The following is a 22022-nucleotide window of genomic DNA, read 5'->3' on the forward strand; positions in this document are numbered from 1 at the left end:
GCAAATACACTACCCGTTGCCCCGTGTGTGCTGATTGTAATGGTCTGCGTTTCATCTGCTCAGGTGCTCATTTTGAACTCATTGGAGCTGACATTTTCCTAGCTGCATCGGAAGCAGAAGATCTGGCAGGATACATTTCATTCTTCATAAACTGTAAATGCTGACACTTCCCAGCCTTGGCGTAAAGCGACGTGGATGCAGCTGTGAAGGAGATGAATGAAGCCTGCATATTCGCCGAGGTGCTCACTCATTTTCCCAGCGCACTCTCCCTGCATGTCATTCTGAAAGCAACAAGCATCACTGCCTCTTTTGGGTTGTCAGTTTAAAATCTCACTCATGTAGGTGCTCAAACACAGGTGACAAAAGGGAGCCCTTTTTGAGCTGACACAGCACAGCAGCACCTAGCAGAGCTGCACTGGTGAGAGTGCAGATCAGAGGCAATCAAAGCCTTGTAGCACTTCAAAGCATTCAGATTTACCAATGATGACAATGGGGAAGAGTCCTAAAAATAATGGTGTGGAAAGGGCTGTGTTACCTTGTTATACTGTATGCTGGGAACAGACTAGTTTTAAAAGCAATTTGCATAATTTAGCTTCTCCACTCTTAGAATAGCAAATTAACAGTTCATTTTATGACTCTACCAATCAACACCTATAGCCCATTAAATTTAACAACAAACTTGCCTTACGAAGGAGGTTGCAGCTGAGTCTTTCCATAAGGCCTCCTTATCACTTACTCTTTCCCCTGAATTGTGTTTCTTTGTTTTATAAACTAGCATTTCTATTTTCTCATTAGCAAGCATGATGCTAAATTAATTCCAGGTGTTAATTTACACATTGGGTGCTAAATTCAAAACTCAGCTCTATTGGTGTCAATGGAGGCTAACTGTAATGCGTTTTCCAATCTCCAGAACAAATCCAGAGCAACCCCATGCTGCTCCCATTTACTGCAATGGGAGCCTCTACTACATCTCCTCTGCTCTCTGCTACTGCAGAGGAAGATGGTGTAGCTCCACTAACCTCATTCTGTCCCCAATTACTGCAGTATGAAGAGAAAGAAACTTCGCTGAGGGGAAAAAAAAAAATAATACTCAGGGTGTATGTTGAATATAACTGGAGGCAAAAATTGGCACAAGAACCAAAAGCACAAAAGAGCTTGTTTTAAAGGTTCATTTTCAGGACCAGTTTCTGAATATGGGGTCATTTTAGTAAACAGATGAACATGCTGCTAATTGAAAGGAACGCCACACCACATGGCTTCACTTGCAAAACCATTCGGAATGAATTATCAATATTTTATAAATACGTTAAGGTGGTAATAAAAGATGCATGATGTAGTGTGTAGGTAGGAAGCCCTCCTGAAAGGAAATGAAGAAATTATAGATAACCTTGACATGTTGAAGTTATGCAGTTGGAATTGCTAAGGAGAAGGGTTTTAAGATCTTTCAAGGTAGGAAAGTAATAAGAATTCTTTAAAGGAACAATGTCACATTGTTTAGGCTTAAAATCTGGTTTGCTAGTAGGGAAATGCATCATCTCTTATAGGGATAAGTTTAAACTGTGAACTTTTGATAGACATGTTTCTACTCTACTCCCTATTTCATCTGGGCATAACTACCCGCCCAGAAGTATTTGGACAAAATTGTGCTTTTCCCAAAGATCTGGACTGAGTGACAGAAGTGGGGTAACACAGCATAGACTTGCACAAAAAGGCAGTGGTGAGAATTCATGTTTCCCTGGTTGTTCTATTCTTGGCTGATAGGAAAGTGAAATTTCTGTGGAGCAGAACTGATTTACTGCAGGTCCTCATGAACTACAAGGAAATCCATGCAGCCTGGGCTCCGTGGCTCCATCTTACTTCCGCTACGATGATGATGATGATGAGCAATGCGATAAAGACTACACAAAGGTGTGTTTGCTATGAAATCTTTAGAGCAATAACTTTTACCTTCAGCCTCCAGACACTGGAAAGAGACAATTGCTTCCAAAAATTACTGGTCAGAAGGTTGTGCTGGAGCTCAAGTTAAGAGGAGCTGTGGAATGAAGACCACAGCTGCTTTGCTACGCTTGTGCAAAAGAGAAAGGGAGGCAGAGGTGGATTTGGGGAGGAGGCAGAGGTCTAGTTATTGGTTTGGAGCTTCTAAATATCTCCTGGTCCTTTTGGCGATCTTCTGCAGTGTGGTGTAAATTTGCATGTGTCTCTGGAGTTATAAAGGCATGTCTGAGCTGTGTCACGGCTGTGTTTGCTAGGGCGATCCACCTGGGATCACCTTCCTATTGGTTCCTAAACCAAGTGGAGACGGACAGCACTGATAAAGAGAAAAATTTGGAGACTGCTAAACAGAGAGAGACCCTTTAACACAGACTTCTTGAGGGTGGGAGATTGCAGGAGGGAAAGGTGCCCTTCCTGGCTCACGTCTCCATGCTCGAGAGCAAACAGCTGGCAATGAGGCTCTTGGCTCCGCTTCGGTTTGGCCGTTCTTGTGCCCGTACAGTCCCCAGGGTTAGCTTTGAATTTTAGATCCCATACTCCCTTCTTCCAGGAGAAGGGACTCAATTAATGAGCACATCCTTTTATCAGAAGGATGTGAAGTGCACTTGTCTTCCACCCACAGAGCGAGTGTGGACGTGCCTGAACGCCAGCTCAGCCACACGCGCTCCAAACAAGCAAATCCAGCGTGGATGGGGATTAGAACTTGGAAGGATGTTACAATTCGGTCTTGCTGCCAAAGATTGCTGTAAACAGCTTCAGTTTCTATTCTTCCATCCTTTGAACATACATTGCTGTGTGTTTGACCTGCATGTTTTTAGAAGAGGTGGTGCGCTCTGTGAGAACCTCGCTGGCACAGGTGCACATAGCTGAATTTGCACCAAACTGTGCCAAGTTTTGTGACTTGACTAGCAGGTTAGCTGTGCTATTTGTTAAATAATATATATGCATAAGCATGCCATACAAAGCACAAAGACATGCTTCTTCCTTGGTCTAAATAATAACATCTCCTGGCCCAGGCAGGCGCTAAAAGCTGATGCATAGGTGCCATTTGGCCACTTTTGTCTAAAAGTAAATCAGGGATCCGTGCAACATGCTCCATACTTGGAGAAATTGAATCCTGAAGTGCAGTTCCTACCCTCTACCCCATGTGTGTTATTCTTATAGGAAATTATATCTCATGCAGTATTGTTCATATTCACCCAAAACACCATGAAGAGGCAATGCCCTAGATTAAAACAGATATTCAAAATGTCCGAAACAGTGGAGAAAAACAGGATGAAAATGTGTTTTGAGAAACATTTGTTAATTTTCCACTGTTTCAAGATTTTCTGCATTTTTTTCAGGTTTACTAAAAAAAATCCCTATCAAATCCCTTTCAGTACTCAATTATAAAAAAAATTTGTTGCCTTTTATTTTAAGGAAAAAAATCAAAAATATCACTTCGAGTCTGCTCTAGCAGAGATGAAAATAATACCCTCCTCACACAAAAACATAGGCTTCTGCTACATGAATAAAGTGCTTTTAGCATTATAGAACAGATGAGGTAAATGAGCACAATTAAGTAACTTCATATCAAGCAGCGGGGGGCCATGGTAAATACACACCAGACAATTTGTAACAGCGCTCATGTTTAAACATTCTCTGGGTCTCTGAGCCCCCAGTTTTAATTTAAACAAATACTTCAGTGTATGGAGATAAATAAAATGAGAACGATAGCTCTCAGTCTGGCAGGGCCCAAATGTGAGATACAGTCTACACTAAATAAAAGAATTATTTATGTAGGTAAATAAAATATGTTTGGATTCCTTCTCTGTATGCAGATAACTCTATCCATCACTTTTTTTTTCATGATTTTAGTTGAGAGGTAAACAATCCTGAAGGAAAAATAATGGGAGGGACATTGATTGTACATTGTAATTTTGGGACTAAAATGATTGACAACTCTAAAAATGAGGGATGTGTCTGAAGTATGTTCCCCATAATTATTTTTCAGCATCCTCGAGGCAGTTATTTCTTTTTTTCTAAACAAAGGGAGAGAAGACAACACCACTCTTGCTATTCTCCAGCTATTACCAGCAAATGGTGACTTTTTAAATGCTGCTGCTGCACTGGGCACTCTTTCAGTGAGGTGGCTGGAATTATACATTTCCTCTTGGGAAGATGTGTTTTTCCTAAGTCCGTAAACACGCTGTTAGAAGACCCTCTCTTCACAATTAGCTAACCTGAATCTGAGCTGTAGGAATGAAATGGCAATGAAAGAGACCCTCCTCCATGAAGCTGGGATAATGCTGACCAGGTATTAAATTCATGCAAAACACACACTGACCAAAGAGATTAGAAATTGAGTCACTGAACCAGGAAAACTGCTGAGGAGCAGAACAGGCTGATCGGAGCAAAAAAAAAAAAAAAAAACAACAAAACAACCAGACGTGATCAAACAAAATTCACAACAAAAAATACCAGCCCAAACCCCAGAGAGAAGGAGAAAACCTAAAATCCTCTAAAATTGGGCAAGGCAGCTTTTGAATGTCTCAGAATTTGCCTGTCTATATATAAACCCATAATGAGATCATTCACATCTACAAACAGTAGGGTACATAAACACTTCCTTCCTAGAGGCACATCAGAGGAGGTTCCCATCATGCTGGCTATGGTATAAACATATATTTGACATGCTCCTTCTCTCCAAAAGCTCATTTAATTTCAGGGCCAAGTTTTTCCTTTCTACAGTGCTTTAAGCAAAGGATTGGGCTTATTTTGCAACATTTGACTGAATTTGCTTGTGCAATGCCAGAATCCCTCATTTGCTACAGGTTTGGTACAACACGTGTTATCCAAAACAGAGTAGCCGGGACAGAACATGAATCCAAACTCATTTTTACATTGGGAATTTCAGAATTTTTAGGACTACCCAAACAGTAATAAAATAGGTAGGACTTTCTTGGGCCTTTTGAGCTTCTCTTTTTGAAGGAGGAGTTTGGACAAATCTTTCATTTTCTCTTTTCGTATATCTCCATGGTGCTTCCTGGTTCTCCTTAGGGAAGGTTTGAAGATCTGGAATATCCCCAGATCATCCACCCTCGTGAGATTTTAAATTACAGGGAAAATTACAGGCAAAAAGCGTAGGAGAACAGGTTCCTCAAAGAAACGGCTACAGCTCAAATCCCTCAGAGCTTTGTTCCCAGCCTGGTTATGATGACTGAATATGTTTGGAGGTATGCTGGTGCATTAGGGGATGGGGAGAGGTGGGAGCCCAATCAGAAAATGAATTCTTTGAGTTTTACTCCACCCATGGCAAAGCAGGGCCAAAGAGGTAAGTATTTCTTATCACACTATTGGGAAATATTATCTTCTGGTGAGGAAAAAAAAAACCAAAAAGACAGCCTTTTTTCTTTAGCATGTCTCGTTCTGCAGTGGACTTTTCCTAGAGTCCAGATTCTACTGCTGCTAAAATCCCCAATTATAGTAAGAGGTACTTGCAATACAGGTTATTTTGATGGACATAATACCCAAAACTAAGCTTTTTACCATCTGTTCGTCCCTAAAATTTGAAAGCAAAAGGAACATATTTCACCACTACGTCAGTGAAAAGTAAGATAAATGCTATTTAAATGCATGTACAGCATATGTTCTTTCTTCTATGCCACATTCATCTGTAATGCTTTACTCATTTCTCTAGAGACACAAATCAGTGGAAAAAAACCAAAACTTTTTCCCATAAGAAGCCCTTACACTAAACCTAGTTTTCTGAACACAGGTGAGAGATGGGAACACTATTCAAACTGCAATGAGACTGAAGTAGATGTTTTTACCCCTCCAATGCTTTCTCTTCCCCCAGCTTCAGTGACAGGAGATAGGAAGTTCTTGGGCACTTGGGAATCTCAACAGAATAAATCAGATCAACACAGGGCTGGAAGGGTTTGTGCTGGGACTCAAGGGTATAGCGGGAAGTTTTTTATTCCCAGCTGATACTCTGGCAGCGTCACCAGTTTGCAGGTGGAGAATAGAAGGGAAGTGAGCATCACAAGTGTCACTAAAGAGCTGCTAAATCTTTCAGCACAGGTAGAGAGACATCTACCTGGTGCATCTCCACCTCTCCTTGCACTAGCAGCATCAGCATGCTAAATCACATACAGGCTGCTGCAAAGGTGTGCATGGGGAGACTTTTTTTCCCCTGCTTCTGATGTCCTCCCAGAGCCCTGTTTGCAAATGGATCTCGTCTGGTGTGCATGAGAATTTGATAGATACCTGACTTTTGCACAGCAAATCTTGCTTCAGTAGAACAACTACGGTACAAGGTCAAAGCTAGGACATAACCCTTGAGCAATGTTATTTTGAATGCTCTTTTCTCAGTCCTTCCCTCCCTCTACCATGTAAGCACCTGATGCAGCGGGTAGCCCTGATCTCAGATCCACAAGGAGCCCTGGAGCAGGCACCAGTGCTGTTAGCTGGGAACATGAGAGGAAGTCCTGTGCAGTGTGTTTAATTAGTTTATCTTTGAGAAACTCATCTCTTTAGGCTATATTGTTGTGGGTTTGTTGAAGCATTAGCAACCCAAATCACTTGTCAGTTTCAAAAATGTAGGTTGATAAGATGAAGGAATTTGGTTATTGCCTCTGCAGGAAAGCAAGAGTCTTTGAGTCCTGCCCATTATTTCCTCAAATCTGCAGGCTCATAATCTGTATGCAGTAGCTTTGCCAGGAGTTTTAAAAGCAAGCTGCCTCCTGGCTACATATACAAGCACACAGATCTTGCACACTGCTTGGAGACTCTTCAGCAAATCTTTGGTTCATTGAGGAATGCTCTACTTTCAGTTCCTGTTGCTTGCCCACTTCCCAGGCTGCTCGTTGTGTCAGAGGCAAGACCACATCTGAAGTTTTATTACTGCTGGGTCATCCCCAAGAGTGGCATTTGGGACTTGGAGAGCTTCAGCTGACCAAGCCTGGACAGATGCTCCTGCTCTCATCACACTGAAATGCCCAGCATTCATGAAGTTAGGTCTTTCAACTGCTGGCTTGAATTGACAAACACCTCCATAAATACACCAGATCAGAATGCCTTTAAAAAAAAAAATGGGAGGAAGAGAATACAGGGCAGATAAGTGCTTGCAAGGAAGAACTATTTTATTTTTTTAAAAAGTTTGAGAAATGTAACATGATTATATTTCTAGCTCCACTTCCCATCTGTTCACCTTCCAAAGTGACATTTAAGGGAGCTGAGTTTACTATGCTAGAGGCATCAGCAGCACTGGATTGAGTGGATCAGATTCCAGACTGACTCTAAAGCTACTCAAACCTTGCCTAAAGCTCAGCTCTTATTTATTTGTTTTTCTACAGCAGAAGTACCTTGATCTCCAGAAATGCTGCCCTTTTCTTGTTTGCATCCCTTTCTGCTGAGAGCATTTGCTGTCTTTTTACAGTACATGACTTGGGAGAAATGCTCAATCCCCCTTTACATACCTGAAAGCTCTTTGGATGACACAGAGCATACCTCTGGCACTGGTTGTGTAGGGTCCAGAGTTCAGGACCTATAGACCAACACTGAACCAGGTCCAGGGTTGCTGTACTCTCCAGCAGACACAAGGGTACAACCCAGCATCATGCTCAGAGTCAGCAGTTATAAAAGTGTAGACTGCAGGACATGTCTAGACTCCTACATCTTCTGAAACAGTGGTGTCTGATGCAAAATAGGAAACAAGCACATTCCCTTGCTCTGTAGTCTAAGCAGGAGAGATTGAGCTGCAGTTGATTTTTTTCAAGCCTACAAAGAAGTGGGAACATTGATGTTGCTGTGTCTTGTGCAGTACAGAAAAGTCCATCTCAGATTTAAACTAAGGGGTCACGAGGAACAAGTGTCTGAGGAAAACAGAACTCACAAGCACTGCAAAAGGTGATGGCAGAAGGCACGCCTGGATAAGCTGATGTTCACCACAGGAGAAGGAAAAATAGCCTTGTGAGGACGCAGGCAGAAAGGTGAAGATCATCTTTGCACTTCACAGCTGTAAAGGCTGAGGAACATAGAAGCTTTTTCTCAGACAGTGACCTAGCCCAACAGCAGTGGAGAGGAACAAAAGGAAAGCAAGCATGATTTAGCTAATAGGTACTCAACTGGGAAACCTGGAGATGCAGTGCCAAGGCATTGCCTTCTCCGTTTCCTTGCTAGTAAGAGCAGGAGACTCATTCTGCACCTTCTTCGGGAAACATTTCTGGGGGCAGGTACAGAGCTCTCAGCAGACAAATTCAGAGCTCAGGTTCCAGTGTACATGTATCCAAATCCTACAGTTGCCTCTGCAAATGTTTGCTTTTATTGACTAATGACAAAATTAGGGGGGGGAAAAGGAAGCAGCCACCCACACTGCTTCTGTCTCTTTTCTTCCATCTCCCACAGTGGCAGGGCTCTTGCAACATTTTATAGACCTGTAATTTCCTGGCAGTTTATATAGCATGAAAGTAGAAGAAGTGATAAAATATGCAGTTTAATTGGAAAAAAAAGAAAAAAACATGTACTAATCTCACTAATGTGAGAGATTAAAACTGTAAATGTGTGAGTCTTCAAGGTGGTTACACAGATTTTAAGCAAATTTTCCTTCTAAGTGTTTCTATTCAAACTCATATTTTATGGTATCCTGGACCTTACAATTGACTTGCTTTATTTTTATGAATGATATTCAAAATACAGTATTGTCACAAGGGATTCTCTTACTCCAGATTCTTTTATCATGCAGAATTTCTATTAGCATCTCCAAGAATTTTTTTTTTGGTCACACTACGCTGCTTTAGTGGCTGCAAGCGCTATTGTGTCACACTGGCTTGTGTTAATAGCTCAAGCTGGAGTTTACCCTTTGTGTGGAAGGCTAGTACAAGGACTGCGTGTTGAAAATCTGCTAAAATACTGCTTTGAGAACTTGATACCAGCTGGAAGACTCCTGCATTGCTCCTGTGAGATGCTGGCAACGCATGTCACCCCCATTCCCTTCAGGCACTCTTCCCACCCCACCCCACCCCCCACCCCATGTAAACTGTTTGGCACAGGACATGCTCCTCCTCCTACATTGGTACAGTGCCTGCCCCGTTTCATAGAGACAATGAATAGAATAACCTATAAGGGATAAGTATCTGATGGTGCTCTAACAGAAGTGGTTGTAGAAGTTAACTGCAGTCCCAGAAGATACTCAGACTGGTTCAGTATTAGGAGCTGGAATTTTAACAGACAGGTGATACCAAACTGTGATTTTTCTAGGATAGTCATAAACCAGTTACCGTGGAAGAAAAGGGACTTTTTTGGAACAGTAGCTGTACTACAGGAAACTAAACAGATCTGAGCAAAGAGCTTCTTGATCCTTCTCTGTTCACAGCAACCTCTTAGTAACTCCAGTGAAGTTATTTCAGAGTCTGGGATGGACACTGGCAATAAGTCTGCTGCCCAATATAACCTCAAAGTAAACCTGCGGTTAGGATAGCTGTGGTCCTTCAAATAGCCACAGGCTCAAGTGAGTCAGGCAAGGGCACAGGCCAAGAGCCCCTCACCACCACGCAATGCCTTCATGCACCAGCACAAGGCATGCATGAGCTCCCAGGGCTAAACCTGCTCTGACCATGCCCAGGAGCCCAAAGCCTGACAAGGAACAGCCAACAGTGGAAAGGACCCAGAGCTCACCACAGTGGCACAGCTGGGGACAGGAGGATCCCTCTTAGATGTCTCACTGCAGGAGTGAACACCGTTTCTTCTCTGCAAAAGCAGATACCTGACTTACAAGCCCCTAAAAAACACTAATCTATAACCCCCCCCAAACTCTTTCAGACCTCACAGACCCCTCCATCTGTAACACTACCTGCATCCACCACTAGGACATGCTGAACTGTTACGAGAATTGACTTTGGGACCTGGAAGTCCTCCACAGATCTCTGTGTACCAGTTATATTTTAATGCTAGAAAAGGGAAAAAAACCTCAACATCATTTTGCAAATGTTAAGCTATTAAACTAGCAAATGATTTGAGACAAGAGTAAGTATACAGGGTCAGCTTCTCTTTCAAACACTTCTAGGGTACATTATGTGTAGCATGCTTCATGCAAATACCATGGCCTTGAGGTTTTCCTTGTGGCTTTGTTCATTCTCTCATTTCTGCAAGGAGGCAGGATGAATAAATAGATGTTTTTATCACCACTTTTTTGCTTTCAGAAAGTTCACATATTGCATTTTTGACATTATGTAAATTAAAAATCACCATGGCATTACCTGAAATAAACTATTATATCACTCCTTTCACGCTGCTCTAGTTAAGATACTGTCAGCACTTCCATTACTAGCCCTTATTTCAAGGAGTTTCAAACTTGGTGGTAGAAAGGTGGGGAGATTTTTTTGGATGGAAACTTTTAACAAGTTCCCAGCCTGGGGAGGAATTTCATTTTCTTCAGATGTGAGCAAAACTACTTGCTCATTACAGTTAAACAATAAAATGGGAAGATTCACCCTCCAAAAGTTTGGAGGTCTAGCAGAAGCCTGATGAAAGTTTTTGAATACTGAAACCTCAGCTTGGAAGTTTCATTGGAACAGTTTGTGGTAGAGGCTTAGAGCCAGAAGTTGGACACTTAACACAGCCCAAAGACCTGTCTGTAGCAATTTATTTTCCATAAAATTAGCCCAACTGAAGTCTGACTGAAGCTCTGGTCAGTGGTACAGATCACCTCCTGTGTTAAGAGTCCAGATGCCCCAGGAATTTGCTCACCACACGGCTGTTTGGAGCAATAATTACCCCCCATCTGTATGCTTATAAACCCCAAGAGGCTGGACATGCTCCCCACACCACCCTCTGCTCTGAGGCCTGCCTGGGCACAGGGTTTGTCTGGTATATTTGCTATACTGTATGACCATGAAACTTCCCTTAATTGGTCTACAAACATATATTAATCACATGATTATCTGTGTGTATGAATCTTCAATAATATAACAAAATGCATGATGTATCACTGCATGCCTTGTGCTACAAATTCCATTTTGCTTTGTGTGTACTTTCTGCATGTGTACACACACAAAATACAAATGCAATCCAATGTTTCAGGACACTGTTAAACTTGCACCTTCTCTTGAAAACCAGCATTTGGGTCAGCAGGGTAAGACAACAGCTCTAGGAGCCTGCTCAGGACATGTTCTCATTCCCAGGGAAAACTGCTGAAGATCCCAAAGCAAGAAGTTCTAGTGACCAGGTGTCCTCAAAAGCTAACATGCAAAACCCACCCACCATACTGTCTGCAATGTGACTCAAGTACTACCAGCTGAGTTTTGTTTCATAGCCTCATGTGATTATCCCATTTCCAGGCAAATAGCTTACCAGTTCTGGTGTCAACAATCTTACCAAAACAGTGCAAAATCAGCCAGACTTTGGTGTTGGGGTATCAGAGCCAACTACCTCAAGGAACAAGGGCCGTCATGACATGCAAAAGCATTGCTTTAAAGCAAGCGCTTATGGCCCCGCTCCTGCTTGCAATCTCCAGGCTGAACTCTACACGTGTCTTTTGGAAGACATCTGTTTTCAGAAAGTCATGCAAAAAAAAAGTAAGGAGAATAAATTTCTCCTCCATGTCGGGTATAACAAGGAATAATGGACTTAAATTACAGCCAGGGAGATTCAGACAAGACATTAAGACAAACTTCCTAACAGCAAGGGTAGTTAAACACCAGAAAAGATGGCCTGGGGAAGGCATGAAATCCCCACTCTGGGAGGTTTTGAGCACAGATTAGACAAACGCCTGACAGGAGTGACAATTTTGATGCTCCTTTGGGGCAGGGGATTATATCTTGATTTCCCTTCCAGCCCTGTTTCCCACAGCACTCTGGAAATCCTTTAGAAATAGAAAGAATACATATTTTGACATCTTACGTCCTATTCTGCATTCTTCCATGTAATCATCCAGGCTGGGACACTGCACCCCAGCTGTCTCCTCTGAATCCATGTGTAAACGCCATTAGCTCCTCAGATGTACCAGCTCCCCCGCTGCTGTGCAAACCCTCCTTAGGCAACCATCACCTGGTGCTGGCTTTAAAGGGTTCATCACAGTGGCATCTACCAGGAAACAGGCTTCACAATGAGCGAGCACCAGTACTCACAGAAAAGTTGTTTGTTTTTTTTTTTTTTTAATTAATAAAGCCTTTAGCAGGTGGAACAGTCCCTTTCTGCTGGCTGCAGTGGAGGTTTCTGCTGAGTTGCTGCTAATGCGGCTGCGTTCCCTGGTGGCAAAGGGATGAGAGCCCAATTTATGATCTGCAGGAAGTTTCACAAGCAAAATGCAAACAGCCAATTTCAGACTTTGTTTGGAAATATTTTTCTGTTTCCTGCTGCTGCAAGAAGCTAAGAAGAGGGGGAACAAACCCAAACAAGAATTCACTCAGCCTTTTCAGTGCCACTCATTTTTCCACCCCCAGTAAAACAAAACTCAAGCTACAAAACCAGAAAGTGACAAGTGTTAGGAGAAGCAGATAGCCTTCCCCAGCTGTGCTTTGCTCTGCAGCCCCCCTTCTTCCTCACACCTCCTTTCTGGCCTGCCCTCTGCACCATCCCACCCCAACTGCCCAGAACCTGCAGGGGTTCCTCCTGCCTTTAAACCCCACAGCACCAAAGGTTGCTTTGCACCCTATTCAATTATACACTTGGGTTCCCAGCCAGGCTTTTAGCTGCATCTTAGTCTAACCATGACAAAATAAAACAGTATACCACTTTTTCCAGCCTAGGCTGGAATTACAATTTGAGAAACTGCTGAGAGGGCTTGCCTGGTTCAGGTTTCTCAAGGTAGATTCCTGTGATCGCATACTGCATGGCTGACAGAGAAGACTACAAAAGCAGATGACATGGAGACCCATACCTTTTAAGTTAATTGCAGATGGGCTGATTCTTTGGCTTGTGCAAATCTCAAGGCCTTTGATTCTTTGTCTTGCCCTTGAAACCCAAAGAAAAAAGTAAAGTGTTTTCTTCTCCTAGTATCAAGCACCCATCTTGGCATGCACAGCCCTTACAAGAGCAGAGTCCATTACACAGAACCTCTGCTACTGCTCAGCCTCTCCACCTTTGAGCTGCTTACACAGATTTCATGTTCAGAACACAGACTCAGAGTTTCATACTAGCTGTTCCTCCATATTTCTATCATCAGCAGCCATAACACTGGCAACTATAAGGACAGACAAAAGGGACTCAGACTTTTAAAATATATGTATGTAGGCACATATATATTTTTCATTTTCGGATGTTTCCCTTAATCATATCTTGAATTAATGCAGGGCTTGTTCATTCGGAGCTCTCATTACCCTCTTAATTAACTGTGCACAGATGGAAAAAGTCGGAATTGCTTCACTTGAGTTGTTCTGCTAGTTTTAAAATGAGATGGCAGATGGAGGACAAGGCAGAAAGGGCTCAGCTCAGAGGTAGGAGACAAGTTTTCAAGCTGTCACAGAAACGTCAACAAACGCTCCATCTGTTTATGAGGAGTACCAGGCAGAGGCAGTTTTAAGTGCCATCTACAGACGTGAGTTCAAAGAACTCCAAACAATTAGCAGCAAAATGAAAGTTGCAGATTCAGTTTGAGATGTACCAGGACATTGTCAGCTCAGATTGCTGATGGTAGAGTTGGGAGCAGCCAACACAGTGCTTGCAGTGATATTCTCAGACCAGGATGAGCTCAGGATCCTCAGGGCTGTGTTGGTTTGCAAAGAAAATATCCCTAAAGCTCTGCATACAAGCCTCAAAGGAGAGATGCTCCCAAAGGCCCATAAAGCAAGTGAATCTCCTGAGATCAATAAATTACCCCCAAGGAAAGAGCTGTGAGATGGTTCCCTAGGAGCCCACTTAAAGGGAGGGTCCTCAGCTGAGGACCTCAAATGTAGGCACTGCCTTTGTGGAAAGAGCCTCCTCTGATTTCAGCTTTCCAGAGGTTTCCTATGTGTGAGACATCCGGGGGAGAAGAATATTAGTGCTGGACTTTGGGAAGTATGAGCTGTTGGGATAGCACTTGGGATATAGCTGAAGATGCTGATAGTTGGGATATAGCTGAGGATGCGTATGCAAAGTCACACAGGTAAGAAATAATAAACTTCTTTCCTCTCCCTTCCCAGAAAAGCCCTTCTTGAACTGCTCCAGTGGGATATTAAATTGTTATTCTGTCAGAGATAACATGCACATGCTGATCCTAATGCAGGAGGGCACTGCACTGTTATTAGTGCTTTAGAGAAGCAGTAGTGTTATGTAAGATAACCATGTCAGGGCTATGTGTAGTACAGTGGCACTGGATATTTAAATAGCCTCAGAACCCTACAAGGAACACATCTGTTTTCCTAATACAGAAGCCAACTTACGTGAGCAGTATACATCTGTATCTAGGCTTCATTGGCTTATATATGGTTAGCAGGCATGGTTATTTGAAACTGAATGGTACCCATGTGGTTTCCACAAAGAGCTGCTGGAAGAAATACACACAAAAATACAGTTCTGCACAGCTTCCTGTGATATACCTGCTAATTCTTTTTCCAGTAAATCATGTTCTTTTGGAGTAAGATCATATGTTACAATGATAGCAAGTTCCAGGCCCCCCATCTATAGACCTTTCATTTCAAAACTAATACTATGGACTTGAATTCTAGCCAGCTTCAGAAATATCTGCATCTGCCTCAGGTCTTTTTAAGACTTTTTTTTTTAATTATAATGAACTGTTCCCACATGTAAACCAAAAGTGAGCCTCTGACAAACACTTATGGAGGACATTCCCAGCAAAAGCCTGAATAGAAGGTTTTCTATTTCCTTTTGATATAGAGATAACTCTAGCTTGCTGTGGTGAAGCAGGACAGCTGAGGAGGTATCTTGCGTTGTAGGGCAAGGTGGACAATTTTTGTATCTAGTTTTGCTTAGAGATAGAGTTAAACCTACATCTGAAGCAAGACATTAAAGGTCTTTCAGCAGGGTGTGAAGATCCACATGGCCAAGGAGAAACCATCGTCTCAGTTTTGCCCTCAGTGCTATTTTTACTTTGTTCAGGCCCCCTAAATGCCATCAGCCCATCAGGTGATGCTCAGGCTGCAGGGCTAATGGCTACTGAGAATTTAAATATACTGAACAATAAAGTTTTGTCAAGAGCAGACCACCACAGGTGACACTAGGACACTACAGCTGCCTGCAGTTCATCAGACAGGAACCCAGAGATGTCCGAAACCCTGCCAGAAAAAGGATGTGAAAGTGATTTTCTTCAGACTGCCGCACAGGAAGCTTAAAAAGCACAAACCTCACAAAGCTTTTCTGTAGGGGAAAAAAAGAAGAAAGCAAGAAGAAAAAGGCAAAACTGGATAACAGCAGAAGTTAATCTCTGTGCATGTTCTTAGTCTGACAGGAGAGCACCCTTCCCAGGGGCTTCTTATCAGAGCCTCAGTTCCCTCAAGGTCACAGATCAGGGTAATTACACTCTGATAAGCATAGTCCTTGCTCATTTGCAGTTAGATACTGTGGTTCCTCATATTCTGCTCTGAATACTGGGACAGCATCACAACCCCACAGCACTTTCAATAATATACTTCTCCAAACTGGTTGGAAACCAAATGCATGACATGCAATTCTGGTATGTAGTGCTTTAGGACTCTTAGGCACTAAACAGGGACATAAGATGCCAGTATTTTGGAGTATGATACTCTCAAAGGCTCATAGCAGACACAGGTAAAATCGTACAATCCATATTTTGAAAAACACACCACAGTATCTGCTCTAATCACCCTTTCTGGTCTTGTCATAAAAATCTTGAAGTATCCCATTATGGAAACACCTTCTGTGACTGGAAAGGGAAAGGTCATTTTCTTGTCCTGGGAACCCTGCAGTGAGCTGAGAGATGAATCAGTCCATGATGCTTCCTCCCATGCTGCTCACATTTTTGGTAGCTTCCGATGCACCTTACAAATTTCTCCACAGAAGTGAATTGTACTGTAGAGCCCGCGTGCACTCTAAATACAGGACAGTCCCTCACGGATCCCAGACACTTCTCCTGCCTCTTTTCGCTCTTGCACACAGAGGCTGAGTAAAGTAAAGGATAAGATTTCTTCCTTAGCCATTACCAGTTCTCAGATTCAGCAGATATTCCCCCTAAGGATGCTCTCTGCGGAAGAACCCAATGCGCACAGGCCTGCTGTCAGACAGCCCAGCCCCAGAGGCCTTCTGCACCCTGGCTGGGCTGGAGGTCACTCGGGAGAACACCCTGAGCCACTGCTGGGTTATGAATTCATTTTATGAGTGAGCAGAACAGTTTCAGTTTAGAATATTCCCCCCCCCCCCCTTTACTCTCTGCCTTTTTCCTCTTTTCTAAAACAGGTACTTAAATCATTCCAATGAATAATAAGGATGCTCGCCAACCCAATTTAAGGCAATTTCCATTTCAGTCCCAATATCATCCTCAAACATACTTTTCCCTTTATCTGTGGAATGGACTGTTCTGCACAGCACCTTAAATAGAAAGTGCTACGCTAGCTAAATGCTGCCTTTCAACTATTACAATAAATATCTGACAGTGAAGAAAATAAGAAAAGAGGCAGGCGGGGACTGATCTGCCTTGTCATATGCTAGCAACTTGGCGCTGAAAGCTTTATCAGTCCATTAGCTGCTGTTAATTTCCTTGTTCTTCATGGCAAAGGTGGCCATAATTGGTGGAGCTGCTGGAAATATCACATAAATGGGGTGATTCACACTCAGAACTGTCACTGTAATAAAATCCCATTTAGAAAATGTCCCCTTCACCCAAAGGAAAAAGCGAGCTTCAGAACCCGCCCTCCCCGTTCCCTTGTAGGAACACAGAACCCATCAGCAACAGACAGGAGCGCAGATCTGTCCGTCTCTGAGGATTGGTCATAATTTGAAAGAGACATCAAGTCTGATGGCCCATAATCAGCTCAGACAACAGTTTTGTTGTGTGTGTTTTTATTTATTTATTTTCTAAGTGGGACTTTGCAGACTGGACAGAAGCCAAGAAAACAGAGATAAATATAAAATTAACATGAAATTCCGTCCATTACCGGTATCATTATAGTGTGCGTGCAAGCATGCACGTTCTTGAGGAAGCAATGCACGTGAGAAGAAATAAGTAGAGTTGGCATGGGATGAAGCAGCACACCAGGAGTCAGGCTGCATTACTCAGCAGTGCTCCCTCTTAGAGGTCAGAGCTAGACTATAAAAAACACATTTCACAGGTGAACGCAGAGAGGTGGGGGAACACCTTAGCTGAAGGGTGAATCATACAAAGTTGAAACAAAGGGTTTGAAAAAGTGCATCTTTAATTTTCAGTATAGTACAAGATTCATACAGAAAAAATCCTGAATATTTACTTCTGACAAGTCTTGAGAGATTTGTTTAGAAATAATCACAGATGTTAGCTAGCTTTGTTGGAGATAGAAGAGTTCACAGAGCTGTTGGATTTATTTTGGAGTGCTAAAAAAATGTATTTAACTTCCATAGAAAAAGCATGGTAGAAAGAGGGATGGGATCTTCCCTGTGCTTACAGGCAATATTATATTAATTTCCCCCAAAATTTGGAACTACTTGCTGTGCACAAGGATTGCCCTTGCTGAATTCCTGCCCAGAACCTTGGCCCCCAACAGTGAAGCCTCTAATTTTTCCATTAAGACAGTTAAATACTTGAGATGTTCAGTACCAGCAGAAAGCTCAGGCTCAGTTACATACACAACACCTGGGTCTTGATAAACTCTTCGGAACTCGTCCATACTTACAACATATTCTGGGAACTGAAATGGTATGTCCATCCCTTCTGGTCTACCAGGCAGAAATATGTAGCTGGCTGGTAGCTCACTTATTATACACATGATTAATTCTCCATACATATCACTAGTTAGTAGATTTCCAATAATCAGAAAGCAGCACAGGTATCTCCAAGTATTTTCACTGGGTTAGACAGGGGTCTTCAACACATCAAGGATTCATGCCATGCTGACACCAAGCATCTAGCTGTCAGCCCAGGTACATGCCAACCTTCTAACCTCATGTCTGCCCAAGAAGCACAATACAGAAGACATCAAAAAAATCAAGGCTTACTGGTGATAAACATCTGAGCATGACTCTGGTCCTTCTCATAAGGAGGAGGATTTGTGGTCATGGGTTTGGTGTTTCCCCTTCTGACTGGGCTGGTTAGGTGAAGCCTGTCATTGAAAGGACTGGATTTTGAGTGTTTTGCAGCTGTGCTTCCTACAATATTTACTCAGTGTCCACTGGAGCAGTTTGCAAAGCCATCAGCAATCACTCTTACCTTCCTGGGCAGCCTGAGTGAACAGTGAAATGAAAGACTTTACTGAAGTCTTCAAATAGCTGGTGAGATTAATCTTGTCAAGTGTAAACACTTCTTGACTCAGCAGTGGGGTGGGGAATATGAGGCCAGTCTTTTTTTTTTTTTGACATATCCGCAGCTGTCAGTTTTCCGAAGTTAATTTTCACAGAAGAAAAGGCATTGTCTGGGTGATATGGTAGAAAAACCTAATGTCAGGGAGAAAGCTACCCTGCAGTGCTGTGATGTTAAGAGGGGCAGCGTGTTTGTTAGCTCTACTCAAGCAGACATTACTTCGGTAATGAAAAACTTTCCTGGAAAACAGCATGCAGGGGAAGGGCTCTCTGAACTTCCAAAGGCTTCTACCTCCTTCTCAGCAAGGAGGTTCAGTGGCAGATACGTATGGACAATTGTGTTTTCTTTGTTACAGCTAAAACAACTTGAGAAGTGTGCTGCCCTCCACCAACAGGACTCTGGTCAAGGATAATCCAATAACTTTGGGAAGCTGTCACCAGTTTTTAACCCTTTGAAGAGATGAGGTTTGTTACAGCCTTGCCTGCCAGTCAAGAGTCTGGACCTCATCTCCAAGCCAGGAGCTGCACTAATTACCAACAGCACCAAGTCCAGACAGATGAGTAACTTAAAGGCTCAAGGGAAACATGGCAATTCAGCAAGAAAACTTCATCAGGTCTCAAACAAAGCAGGTCTCATTGACTTCAGGAGACCTGAAGCGTACATTATGAGTTAAGAATGCACAGAAGTGCTTCGCTGCACACTAGTACTGTGATCTGGGGAGTATTGTATGACCCAAACAATTTTTTCTATAAACTTGAAGCTCTGGGAACTCTCACCAGCTCAATAAGACACAGCAAATTAAGACCACCTGAATGACACCGATGAGCACAAAATGCTCCAGTGAATGACTGCAGCAGCTCATGCCTCTCAGCATTGCCTACACCAGACAAACAAGTACCTGCAGGTCTCCTGTAAACAATACCCTGATTTGGGGCCTTAAGCATGGCCCTAACAGTTGGTGCCAACTATTGTGATAGCTGGAACGAGCCAAGAAAAGCAGGAATCTGGCTTGAAACCAACAACAGGTTCTGAAGATTAAGATGTTTTAGCCGATGCAGAGGTGTAGCAGAGAGAACAAGAGAAAGATACAGAAGCAGTAGAAGAGAAAAAATGCACAATGAACAGGACGGAAGACTTTACAGGAATTCACAAAGGGGCAAGCCTTGGAAAAGTTATTGTGATCTTATTGTGAAGGGCCACAGCAGGACCAGACAGCAAAGGAAAAGCATCTTTTGTAACATCATTGACCTCCCTTCCACAACATACCCTCCTTTCTGCCAGGATGCCTGTGGCTGTAACACTGTAGTCCATTTACATATCCTTCACAAATCACTACGTCTTTATGATGATCTGATTCAAATAAGTAGTACCACACTAAGAATAATCCTATTTCTCTCCTTGATGGCATAATGAAACACAATTGGGCCCCACATCTCTGTATCAGGAACGTTGTAATTTTTTTAAGTTGTTCTAAAGTATTTATTGCTTTACTATACCCTCTTCCTTTGCAAGAAGTATTTATCATCACAAGCAATCTCACTGCAGTGTCACAGATAGTCAGTACTACTTTTGACTCTTAACAGTATACACAAAACCAATTCCCCAAACGCCCGGTAATTGAACCATCCTTATCCAATGGTCTTTTCTCCTTTTGACAATCTGAAAAGATAAGATACAACCTTTGAGTTTTATTCATCCCCCTCCCTCTATTTTAGAAGTGAATTGCTATTCAAGGCTACTGAAAAGTGCCAGATTAAGAGAAGAGTGATGGATGATACACTTTAAAACAGGTAACAGCATAAAACCTTCATGCCCCTATCCCCCCACGGCACAGTATACAATAATCCACAGCAGGTCTTTAAATAGTTTGAGTTCTCTACTGAGTCTTACTGCCTTTTACAGTGCTTCTGCAACAGAATACAAGCATGGCTTCAGGATCTTGGTAAGCAGAAGGATCGTAGTATTACAGAGTAATTGAAGTTGGAAGGACCACTGCAGGTCACCTGGTCCAGCCCCTGACTCAAAGCAAGGATGACTTCAAAGTTACATTAGGTAAGCTGATAATAGTGATTATTTAGGACCCCTGCGGTCTATCTGTATAAAGACAGCTCAGGCTAGCTTGCTTTTTGCTACTCCTTTAGCCTTGCTCAAGTCAGACCACCTCTTTATCTCAGACAACTCCATCTTCTCTCTAGCTCAAAGACACTCACTCAACTCCAAAAGAACACCATTTATTATGTTTCCCAAAGGGTTTTCTAAGTTTAAACAATCTTGTCAGAAAGGGGGAAAAAAAATGCATGAAAGAAAGGAAGAACCTCTCAACCAGAGCCAGCAGGCAGAACTGGACTAGAACCAAGACTTCATACAACTCCTCCCAGCCTGCCACCAGCCGAGCACACTTTCTTCTCTCCCAGCAATACCCAGCTTCACAAAACCAACAATATTACACTGACCAATAAACTTTCCAACTAAAGACCAACAGAAACCAGCATTGTACTTTACCTGGCTACAGTTTTTGGTCTCCACGAGCTCAGGGTAGGCTAGAAACAGATGCTCCTATGTGGCAGGGGGGCCTACAGACAGCCACAGGTCTTCCCTTTAGGGGCTAGTAGGGCTTGGTGCCTCCCTCTTTATAGGAAAGAGGCTAATGTAATTATCACCTGAAAACAGCAGAAATGAGGTCACTTGCTTCCTGTGTAAAGCTTAATTTTGTATAATTTATTTTTACATTTTCTAATTGAATGAATATTAATTAACTGGAGTTTAATGCAGAAGATGAAGACATTAAACTCTCATTAACAAACACTGAATCCTATTCATCCCCAAACACTTCACATCTGCAGCATTAAGTTATCAAAGGAAAAAATCTGCTATGATTTATGTCGTTTTCCGGTGGAAAAAAGGAGGCAATGAATCTGCTTTATCAGTTAATTATCTGCAGCGTGACACATGGCTCCTCAAGCACCCATAGTTGGGATGTGGGTCCTGGTGAGGCACCAACATGCCAAAGCCACCTTGTTCCCTTGCATGCAGTGGCAGCAGTGAAGCTCCAAATGGGGCTAGAAAGCAAACCTGGGCAATGTATGGCACTATTTCTTATGGTCTTCAGCATGTGCAGGGGAATGTCACGGAACTGCAAGCCCCTTCGTTGCTCACCCATATTGTGCTGGTGGAGAAATAGCCCTGTGACTAACAACTAATAACTAACAACTGTTAGTAACAGGGCTATTTCTCCACCAGCACAACATGAAGGGCAGTAGCTCTCTTCCCACTTGTACAAGTTCCCCAACCTGCTAAATCAGCTGCGGCTGATGGAGGCATCACGGCTGGTCCAGGCAGCGTTACCAAGCAGGGAAAGCTCTTAATGAATCGAGGAATGAGCCCAGGCTGTTAGCAGAGATTCCTGCAGCTCCTTCAGCAATCACCCTAGTTTCCTGCGAAGGGAGACGTGTCAAATTCTTTGCTGGTTCAATTTACTTTAAATATAAACACTGGGAGATGTCGCTCTGCTTCAGAAAATGGAGCATAGCAGGAATGTACTAAAAGTGTCCCAAAAAGTAATCCAGTGATTTTAAAGTGTTCCTTTCTTGTCATGTCATTTATAATTTAATTAGTGGCAGGTTGTCAAGCAATAACTATAATCGATAGATTTATGCACTGAAGGAAA

At 42.7% G+C, this 22022-nt stretch overlaps 1 long non-coding RNA gene across 1 annotated transcript; it reads right to left on the reverse strand.

The window, feature by feature from the left end:
* Positions 1–2609: 2609 nt before the first annotated feature.
* On the reverse strand, positions 2610–21634 carry LOC308180200. The gene is made up of 3 exons (XR_013940808.1): positions 21428–21634; positions 20858–21015; positions 2610–7050 (listed from the first exon to the last, which is right to left on the reverse strand). It is a non-coding gene; the product is annotated as an uncharacterized lncRNA (long non-coding RNA).
* Positions 21635–22022: the final 388 nt, after the last annotated feature.

Source organism: Anser brachyrhynchus (genome assembly GCF_964034855.1).
Source record: "Anser brachyrhynchus genome assembly, chromosome: 19".
Taxonomy (NCBI): Eukaryota; Metazoa; Chordata; class Aves; order Anseriformes; family Anatidae; genus Anser; species Anser brachyrhynchus.